The 10,022-nt window shown below is 48.2% G+C and overlaps 1 non-coding gene across 1 annotated transcript; it reads right to left on the reverse strand.

The window, feature by feature from the left end:
* Nucleotides 1-2,387: 2,387 nt before the first annotated feature.
* Nucleotides 2,388-2,456, reverse strand: TRNAV-UAC (transfer RNA valine (anticodon UAC)). The gene has a single exon. It is a non-coding gene; the product is annotated as a tRNA-Val (tRNA).
* Between the last annotated feature and the right edge of the window lie 7,566 nt (nucleotides 2,457-10,022).

Consider the following 10,022-nt stretch of genomic DNA (forward strand, 5'->3'; position numbering starts at 1 on the left):
TGCCACTCCTGGAGAAAAAAATGTCCCAGGGCAGCTATTGTGCCCCTCCTCCCAACTCCATCCTGTCTAGCTGGTGAAATCAAGGGGAGTTTTCTGAAGGTGATGGCATGAAATGTGGCATCATTCAGGATTGTTTCTCCAGAGACTCATAGAGAAAGTGGGTGAGCAAAAGGACTGTATGAATCTCAGGACTGAAGACAGGATGTGACACTTCTGGGTCACCAGCTCAGAGCCAGGGACTAACTGATGTTTTTTTTTTTTTAAAAACAACAAATCAGACTTTTCTCTCATCCTGGACTTTTTCTTCCCAAGGGAAGGAACTGTACCAGCAGCCCACCTGCTTTTTGTAGGGGGAAGGATGAAGGTCGAGGAAACATTTCTCAAGCAAAGATGAAAAAGTGATGGTTTTGCAGAATTGCATCCCAGACCGGTGAAGCAGTAGCGGCTCATCCTCAGGCACCAAAGGAGGCAGCTCAGACTGCTCCTGCCCCGCCTGAGAGCCGCACTGCCTGCAGGCTGGCCATTCATCAGGTAGAGCTGCATGGTTACTGGACAGCTCTACCTAATGAATGGCTAGCCTGCAAGCAGCACTGGGTGGGAGAGCAAGGAGGAAAAGGAGGTGCTGTCAGGAAGCGGAGGCAGCTGTGCCTCCTTTGGAGCCCCCCCCGGCTCCTTAGAACAAGCTGCTACTGTTGTGAAGGCCATGTGTGTGAGGAAGCAACCTCTGAGTGCATATGCTCACTGGATTAGGATTTGCTTGTGCAAATGGGTGCTGCTGCATGTGTTGCTCCTGAGGGAGAAGCCCAATCAGCAGGTGGAGGCAAGGATCTCTACTAGCATCCTTGCTAGAGTCAGACACCAGTGGCACCATGAGCTCCCAACCTGGAACAGGATAACACAGTGGTGGCCCGAGACCTCTGTGTACCTGACACAGGACACCAAATGCTGCTCCCCACCCAACTCATGTGCCTGCACCCACTCTGCTGCCTGCTCCTCCTTCATGGCAGAAGTGGCCAGGGTGGCCTGTCTTGGTGTGCACCATCCTGCACCTCCTGTGCTTGCCACTGGGCTGGTTACGAGAAGGGAGGAAGATTCGAAGGCCAAAGTGCAGTAGAGAACTGGATACGCTCTATGGAGCGTCTCCAATACTTGAGTGTCTTTCTGTCATTTCCTTGTCTGCCCTGTCTCGCTTATCTTAACCAGACCAGTGGTGCATGAAGGAGGCATGGGAAGGTGCATGCTGAATCAATGATACTGAATTGATTGCAGTATCAATCAATCAATCAATCAATCAATCTGTATTACTGTCATAGACCAGCATAGAATCGAGCAGTGGCAGATGCCACTGCCATGAAGGAGCAGGAGGGAGACCATTTTGGGTGACAGAGGGAATCTTGTTGCCCCACCCAAACCCCAATAATATGTTGCTTGAGGCAACTGCTTCACCTTGCCTCATGGAAGGACCACCCCTAATAAAATAGGATGGGTGCATATATCATGGACAGTTTTATTCTGCCTACGGTTTAATTTACCACTGCCCCCTCCTGCGCCTCCCTGACCCCCCCCCCTTTGAATACTTCCAGCTTTCCCCACCTCCCCTCTCCCCCAGTAAAAGAAGATTCAGTGCTATTACCAGTTATCTACCCTGGGCCAGTCACTCTCTCTCAGCCTGACCTACCTTCCAGGACTATTGTGAGGACAGAAAGATGTAACTTAAGTTCTGCACCCTGAGCTGCTTGGAGGAAAGGCAGGATATCAATGTGAGTAATCACAGTATCCAACCTGTCTCTGCTTTCAGTTCTCCAACCCCCCCCCCCGACTTCTCTTTCCAACCTGTTTAACCAACCGCTCCTTCCTCCGGCTAATGCATGCACACTTCCCCGAGAAAGGACAGGGAGACGCCTCCTTAAGCCAACACACTGCCGCTTACCTTCCATCTCCTTCACGTTGACTCCAATTGTCATTTTTGGATGGTGGTGATTTATGGGACTATTAAAGCAGCCCGGACAGTGTGTGCCCTTAGGTAACGACTCGTAGTGTATAAAGGATGGCGACCATAAATAAACTCCACAATGCCTGGCCGTAGTGGAAAGTGATGACACAGAGACCTTTATCTTTATTCTTCACATCACTCATTTGACCCGCTGAGGCTGACTTGCCTCTTCTCCGACCCTCACACCAAAACATCATTTCACTCTAGAGACTCCTTGTCTTGTTAAGATTTCTGGCAGTGCTGGAGAGATCCACTCCCTCCAGTGGAGCTTAGCCCACTTTCAAAAGTCATATCTGAAGCTGCCTTATACAGAATCCAGTCCTTGGCCCATCTTGCTCAATACTGTCTGCACAGACGGGCAGTGGCTTCTGCAAGGTTACATGCAGCCCTGTCTTGGAGACACCAGGGATTGAACCTGGGACCTTCTGCATGTAAAGCAGATGCTCTTCCACTGAGCTACAGCCTTGTCCTAAAATGAATGACAGGAAATGCCCACTGAAATGCCCTGGGTCCTCTCCAATGGCCATAGGAATGAATGGAATTTCCAAATGGCCAACAGACATTCTGAAATTCTATGCATTCCATAGCCATTTGGTCTATCATTCCATGGCCATTTGGTCCAATCTAGCTCACTATTGTCTGAACTGACTGTTAGCAGCTCTCCAAGGTTTCAGGCAGGAGTATTTCCCAGCCCTACCTGGAGATGTTGCCAGGGAGTGAACGTGGGACCTCCAGCTTGCAAAGCAGATGCTCTTCCACTGAACTATAGAAGCTCCTCATTTGCTACCAGGCTGTGGCTGGTGAAACTCCTTCTTCTACCCAGCAACTAGTGCTCTAGCTGGATTCCTTAGCTGGACACTTCCCCTGATGATTCCGCATTCTGTGCTTGGCCTGCTGGACAGCTCTCTAGTCTCATTGGGATGAGGGACTGCAGCTACATCACTCTGAGCTTGCACTCTGGGACAATATGTACTGCAGTGTTCCCAAGAGGGAATTCACCTACATTCACTGGCTATTTTTTTTTTTTAAGGTATGAACACCAGTGCACCTAGTCCAGGTCTGCTCAACTTCAGCCCTCCTGCAGTTGTTGGTCTACAACTCCCATAGTCCCTGGCTATTGGCTACTGTGGCTAAGGATGATGGGAATTGTAGTCCAAAAGCAGCTGGGGGGCCAAAGTTGAGCAAGCCTGATCTAGTTAATGTGCCATATAACATGGGAAACTCAATGGTGGTTGTACTATTAGCCAGCGTGGTTGTACTATTAGCCAGCATGGTGTAGTGGTTAGAGTGCTGGACTAGGACCGGGGAGACCCGAGTTCAAATCCCCATTCAGCCATAAAACTAGCTGGGTGACTCTGGGCCAGTCACTTCTCTCTCAGCCTAACCTACTTCACAGGGTTGTTGTGAAAGAGAAACTCAAGTATGTAGTACGCCGCTCTGGGCTCCTTGGTGGAAGAGCGGGATATAAATGTAAAATAATAATAATAATAATAATAATAATAATAATAATAATAATAATAATAATAATAACAACCATGGTACCTAATAATCATGGTATTTTCGGGGGCTGGGATGACACATCCCAGCCCCAGCCCCTCCCCACTGCCTGGATGCATGAGGAATCATCTGGGCACATGTGGAGTGCACCCAGCACAGAAGGAGTGGCCGTCTGCAGGGAAGGTAAGTCTAACCCGCCTTCCTTACAGCCCGCTCTGGAGCCCTTCTCACTAGTTGTGAGAAGAGGCTCACAGTCTCACTTCCATTCTTACTCTCAGCTGTAGAATATCCAAATCTCTCCGGCACTAGAATTGTAGAGCTGGATGTGACCTTGGAGGCCTCCTAGTCCAATTCCCTGCTCAGTTCGGGAAACTGCTATAGCATCCCTGACAGATGCCAGTCCAGCCTCTGTTTGAAAACCCTCAGCAAAGAAGAGCCGCCCACTGTATGAGGCAGACTGTTCCACAGACCAACAGCTCTTACAGTTAGGAAAGTCTTCTGAATGGAAGAGGAACCCTGAACTTTAATGCCTAGCCAGAACTCCTCAGGAAATATTTGTAAAGCTCCTATGGATTCTATCAAGAAGAACTCTTAGGAAACGTCAGAATCTGCCTCCTTGTGATTTCAACTGTTTGGTTCTATTTGATTCTAGAAAATATAAAAATGATATCAAAATAGTTATTATCAATATATTTATCGTGGGAGGAGAGCTGGTCTTGTGGTAGCAATAATAAATTTTCCCCTTTACCAAACGGAGTCCACCCTGGTTTGCATTTGAATGGGAGACTACATGCATGAGCACTGTAAGATATTCCCCTAGGGCATGGGGCTGCTCTGGGAAGGGCATTTGCATGCAGAAAGTGCCACATTCCCTCCCTGGCAGCATCTCCAGGTAGGGCTGAGAGAGAGTCCTGCCTGCAATCTTGGAGAAGCTGCTGTCAATCTGGGTAGACAATACTGAGCTAGATGGACCCAGGGTCTGACTCGGCAGCTCCCTCTGTTCCAAGGTTCCTATATCATTGAATGAAAATTCTGTGCTCAGAGAACCTACACTGTATGTAAAGAAGTGGTGAATTTATGTGACCCGTAAAATCTAGGTTAATATGCCTGTCCCTTCCCATGTTGAACACCATATTCTGCTCCCTTCACTTCCAGAGAGGGGCAAGTAGTTTGTGGCTACTGGAAGCAGGAGTGCACCTAGGTAATTTTGAAGCCCGGACCTGAAGGGCTTCAGAGGCCCCCCCACCCGGCTTGAGGGCTGCGGGGGGGGGGGGGGAAGTTACAGTAAATTGGGTTTAACTGCCTGCCTCCCAAATGACAGACCGGGCTGTTTTTTGCCCATTTCAGGCCTTCTAAATGAGCTGAAAACATTCAGATCTGTCATTTGGGAGGCGGCAGGCTCAGGGAAGAAGCTTTTGCTACTGCCTCAATCTCCCCCCCATTGGTCTCCCCTCAAGTGGCTGCCCTCGCGCCCCTGTACCCGCCGCACAGCAGCAGACGGTTAAAAGTAAAAAAAGAGATTTAACTGGCCTGGTGGGTGTGGGGCGGTGACAGGGCTCTGGGGAGCCCCCCCCGAACATTTGGAGGCCCCCCATGAGACAGGAGGCCATGGACTTAATCCCCATGGTCTGTGGCTAAAGCCGTCTCTGACTAGAAGCCTCACCTAGCCACTTTTCTGAGCTGTCCATGCTGGACCGCACATAAACAGGCCTTGTGACTGAGAGCGCTCAAATTCAGTGTTAAAATCCCATTCGAGTTCTGTAATCAGAAAACCCGTGTCCCATGACAAGAAAATGTTAAGCACATTTTCATGTTCTCTTCTGATCAGACACATTTGCAAGCAAGCGGTCCTTCTGCTAGCAACTCTCCCAGTGAATTTTAAGTAGGAGAGGTGATGTTTTCCCCCCAAACACTGGAAGAATTTCTGTTACACTGACTAGTATCTGCCGCCCAAGCCTGGCCCTCCCATTGGCCTCTATTATTAAAAGCTTCAGTGCAAAGGTGGCAATCCCTAATTACCCAGCAGCCTCCGAAATCCAGCCTCCACAAAGATCAGCTCTTTTCCTGCTCAGTGGAACAGATGAGTCTAACTCCAGTCTAATTGCACCATATGCTGCCAAGGTCCAAGGTGGGATGTGGAATCCTGTTTGGTTTCTTTCCACCAGAATTCCCACTGCCAGGTGCATTCATGTATGACAAACAACGCTTGCTGCTAGTTTCATCTTCACTGGCCTGCAACATTTCTGAGCTCTCACCTGGTCATGAGTAATTAACTTGGAGAACATCTGTGAAGTGCTTCTCCTTGCTTGTGTGTTTTCTAGTGTTCCTGCAGGCAGTGCTGGGCTGAAGGATCTAGAGATTCTGTTTTGGCCTCAGAAGTCATAATTCTGGGGCAAAGATGCCCCCCCAGGCCTTTTATCCTACTTTTTTCATTGCTGTTTGCCCCTAGTTTCCTCCTTCTGCAGTAGCGGTAATTTTATGCGCGTGCCATTCCAACTTGATTGATCATAGGCAATAAAGGAAAACATAATGGAGACAAAGAAGTCACAACACTGCTTCTCGAACTGTCTGTTCCGCCCCCAGCTGTTTTTGGACTACTACTCCCATAATCCCCAGCCACAGTGGCTAATAGCCAGGGATTATGGGAGTTGCAGGCCAACATCTGCAGGAGGGCCAAAGTTGAGCAGCCCTGAGCTTGACTTTCTGTCATGCTCCTGACCTATGACTACTGGTTGCCTCTCTGACTGCCTGCTCAGCATGGCCTCCCAGGTCATTTGACCACACCCCTCACCCATTGTATTCCACCCCTCCCATGTTACTTGGCCACGCCTTCTACACATTCACCGGCACTCCCTGTTTTCATTGGTGAGATGTTGGAGGGCTTGTCATGTCAGGCTGCTGTTAAAGGCACAAGAAGAGGTCCAGAAGACTGTCAGTCTTGTAGAACTTGGGGGAGGGAGAAGGAGGCCAGGGGGAGGAAGGGAGGGAGGGGCAGCCATCCAGCCCCTCCTCAGCATTTACTCAGCTGCCTCCCACCTCCTCATCATTCTTTCCATTATGGGCAGGCCTGTGAAATCCACTTGGAAATGAAGTTTGTCATTCAATTTGGCGTTTCAGAGGCTCCTGCTGTCAGCACCAGACGTCTTGCTCATGTTACCGGAGCGGCTGGAGAAATAATATAATTTATTGATGCCTTTTATTTCCCTGCTGGTTTGGCATAAAAATAAATCTCCATGTGCCTCCTCATTGTCTCCCTTGCCATCACTCTCTTTCCATTCTCTTGCTCTCCACCCTGCTTTCCCTCATATGCACGGAACACCCCCATCTCCATATGCTTTTTTAACATATCCACCTGTCTTTCCATTCAGAGTCACTAGAGCAATTGGGGCTGAAGCCTGCACTTTATGGCAACATCTAAGTGGAGGAAGGGAAATTATCACGTTCATTAGAAGTGTGAAACTGGCGGTGTCTGGAAGTTTAGCAGACGATCTGGAACCGAATGTCACTTACAGAAGATCCTGGCCTTTTACATCAGGTTAATCTGTTGGAAATAACTACCATTTGTTGGGTTCTTAAAGGGAAAGCAAGGCTTGTGATTTCCGGGAAGCCACACCATTCATGCACGTGGGAGCAGAAGAACATCAGAAGAGCCCTGCTGGATCGGGCCAAGGCCCAGTATCCCATTCATCATCCTGCCTCACACAACAACCAACCAGGTGCACCTGAGAAGCCTGCAGGTGGCTGGGGTGGGGGGGGGAGAGGGCAACTGCCCCCTCCTGTTGGTGTTCCCTAACACTGAACATGATGTTTAGTGTGTGTGCCATCTTTCTACTGTGCACACATGATTGTTGATCAGTATATACTTTGAAAGTCCCTGAATGCTCCTACATATGATTGAATATCCATACATTCAGTGTGTATACAACAACACACAATCTGCACTCTGCATTTATGAAGGGCCCGACCCCCATGCTGACTTTTAAAAGGAATGCACATGCAGTCATTCCCATGGAAGGGTTTCCCTTCACAGGGTTGTTGTGAGGAGAAACTCAAGTATGTAGTACACCACTCTGGGCTCCAAAAATATTAAAATTATAAATAAATAAATAAATAAATCTTTATTAGGGTCATAGAGCAGCATAAAGTATAAGGGTGCTTACATGTTAAAAGTGAAAGTAGATAAAAAGTGATTACATATAAAATGGAACATATTAATATTAAAAGGACTAAAAATACTAAAGATAGTAGCTAATACACCAAAATACGCCTAAAAGCCTTAGAAATAGTAAAAGTCATAAAAATGCATGAAAGGCATTTTTTTAAAAAAGTGTGGGGGCATAAAAATGGATGTAATAAAGTTAAAAGACATGAGAAGACAGAAATATATAAAGCCCTGAGTAATAAAACTGGAGAACAGCCAGATTAAAGGTGATAATGATCACTACCCCTCAGACCTTGGGAATTTGGCCATTCGTGTCAACATAGGTGAAGAGCGATGTCAGGATAGGGGCCCACCAGCCCAGATTATTTTAAACAGCCTCTGGTGGAATAAAGTCCTCCCCTGGAGCCTTCCCCGGTCTTAATTGGGTGACTAGTCTGTGGATCTCTGAAGTTGACACCGGAGCCCATGCTGGAGTATCCTCAATGGCACAGGTGGAGCTTCTTCAAACAGCATCAGGGTCTTTGTATAGGTCCTGAAAGTATTTCTCCCAGATCCCTGGGTGAATATGACAATCCAAGTGATTTGGACCATAACTGGGAGAGTGCTTTGTAAGACACCAGAACATGGCAGAATCTTTGGATCAAATGGCCTGAATGAGTCCCATCTAGACATTTTTCGTGGCATCTCTTTTCTTAAAAGCTAGCAGAAGTTCGTACTGTCTTTTCGGCTGAAGGAGATTCTGCATGGCCAACAGTCCAGAACTAGATTTATAGATGTCATCGGTAGTGGCAAGGGCTTTTTTTGGTGTCAACACAGCCCTTATCAAACCACTGCTTGGAGGCCTGTTGACGCTGTGCATGTGGCTTGTAGTTCTTACGAGAGAGGAGCTGCTGTAATTCCTGGACTAGGGCATTGTAGGACTCCAAAGGCACACAAGCAGGGTCGTTAATTAGTAAGGATGATTGAATACACTGCAGGTGGTCAGAGGCAAGTTGCTCACTTAGTGCTTGATCCCGTTGTGGAGACCATTTAGCATGGCAATATGCTCCTCCCGCCAAGGATATGGGGGGAGTATAATGGTTCTCTGTGTGGGACTGGTGAATGAAAGGCTTTAAAAGGAGCGAAATGGGGAGATGGTCACTGTCAAATTTGGGGGTAGCCTCAAATCTCTCCCCCAGAGGGAGCAGGTTCCCTGAGGTGATAAAGTACCAAGCAGGCTCCAGCCAGATAAGTGAACTTGGCGGGGATCTGGTCATTTTCAAGTGAGCTGTTCAAAATGAAGAGGTTAAGTCTGATGGTCATTAGACTCAGGCAGAGACCTGCATAATTTGACCTCTGGTCCTTTGAAAGGCAAAGATGTGTGAGGTTGGCCTGTGATTACTCAGTGGTGAGGGAAAGGGACATTATTCCCTTCATAATTACTTTGCATTTTCTAGGACTACACTCTGAACTTGCAGTTCATAAGCCCTGAACCAAATGAAGCCTCATTACAACCCCCAGTAGTGTGGATGCCAAAGCCAGAAAACCTTCTACTTCTCTTGAACTGACTTTATTTAGTACTAGCACTGCCAAGCTCTGGTTAGAGGATTAGAGTCAACTGAAGAGCAGCAAAGTGCATCGAAGTGCGTAGAGCTGTTATTTTCCTGATTGTCACCAGGTGGCGCAGTTGCTACAATGTGTAAAGAATGGCTTTGGCAGGGGCCAGGGTGGGGAATGAAACGGCAGCCTTGCAACGAGTCCCAAAAGAAGGAAGGAAACGAAGCTGTGGTCTAAGGGATGATCAACGGTTAATCAGAATCTCCATCTGGCCGCTTCTCCCTGCCTGCCTTTGTCTTCATTTGAGAGTGGTGCACGTTAACAGCGTGTTGATTGCGAGTCCATCTTCGCTCTGCCTTTGCCAAGGACACGGAGATCAAAGGGAGGCTCGTTTCGTTCCTCATTCCTAATGTCTTCTGCACATCGCTCTCTATCAAAGCGCCATCTCTCCCTTGAGGAGGGGGCTGCAGGAAAGGAAGGGCCTTCCTCCTCCTCACCCAATGCATATTTATAGCCAGAAAGCTGATGTTAAAAGAAAAGAGGCAAGTGCTAACCCAGCAGAGGGGAGAAGACTCATGCTAATTTGCCCAGGCATATTCTTGACTTCTCAAGTGCGTGGGGGTGTCTCTGGGGGGGAATAAGAACAAGGCACTCCAGCAGGCTCCTTGGGATGGACGAAAGGCGTGAGGAATGAGGAGTACATGAAGCTGGGATCTGCTGCTGTGAGCCTCCCTCGCCTTCTAGGCCACGGTTCAGCACGGACGGTGCTTTGCCTATTGTTGAATACGGTGCTACCCAGGGTTGGCTCTCCAGGCTGACCACAACTCTCTGGGG

The sequence above is a fragment of the Hemicordylus capensis genome, chromosome 7, assembly GCF_027244095.1.
Source record: "Hemicordylus capensis ecotype Gifberg chromosome 7, rHemCap1.1.pri, whole genome shotgun sequence".
Taxonomy (NCBI): Eukaryota; Metazoa; Chordata; class Lepidosauria; order Squamata; family Cordylidae; genus Hemicordylus; species Hemicordylus capensis.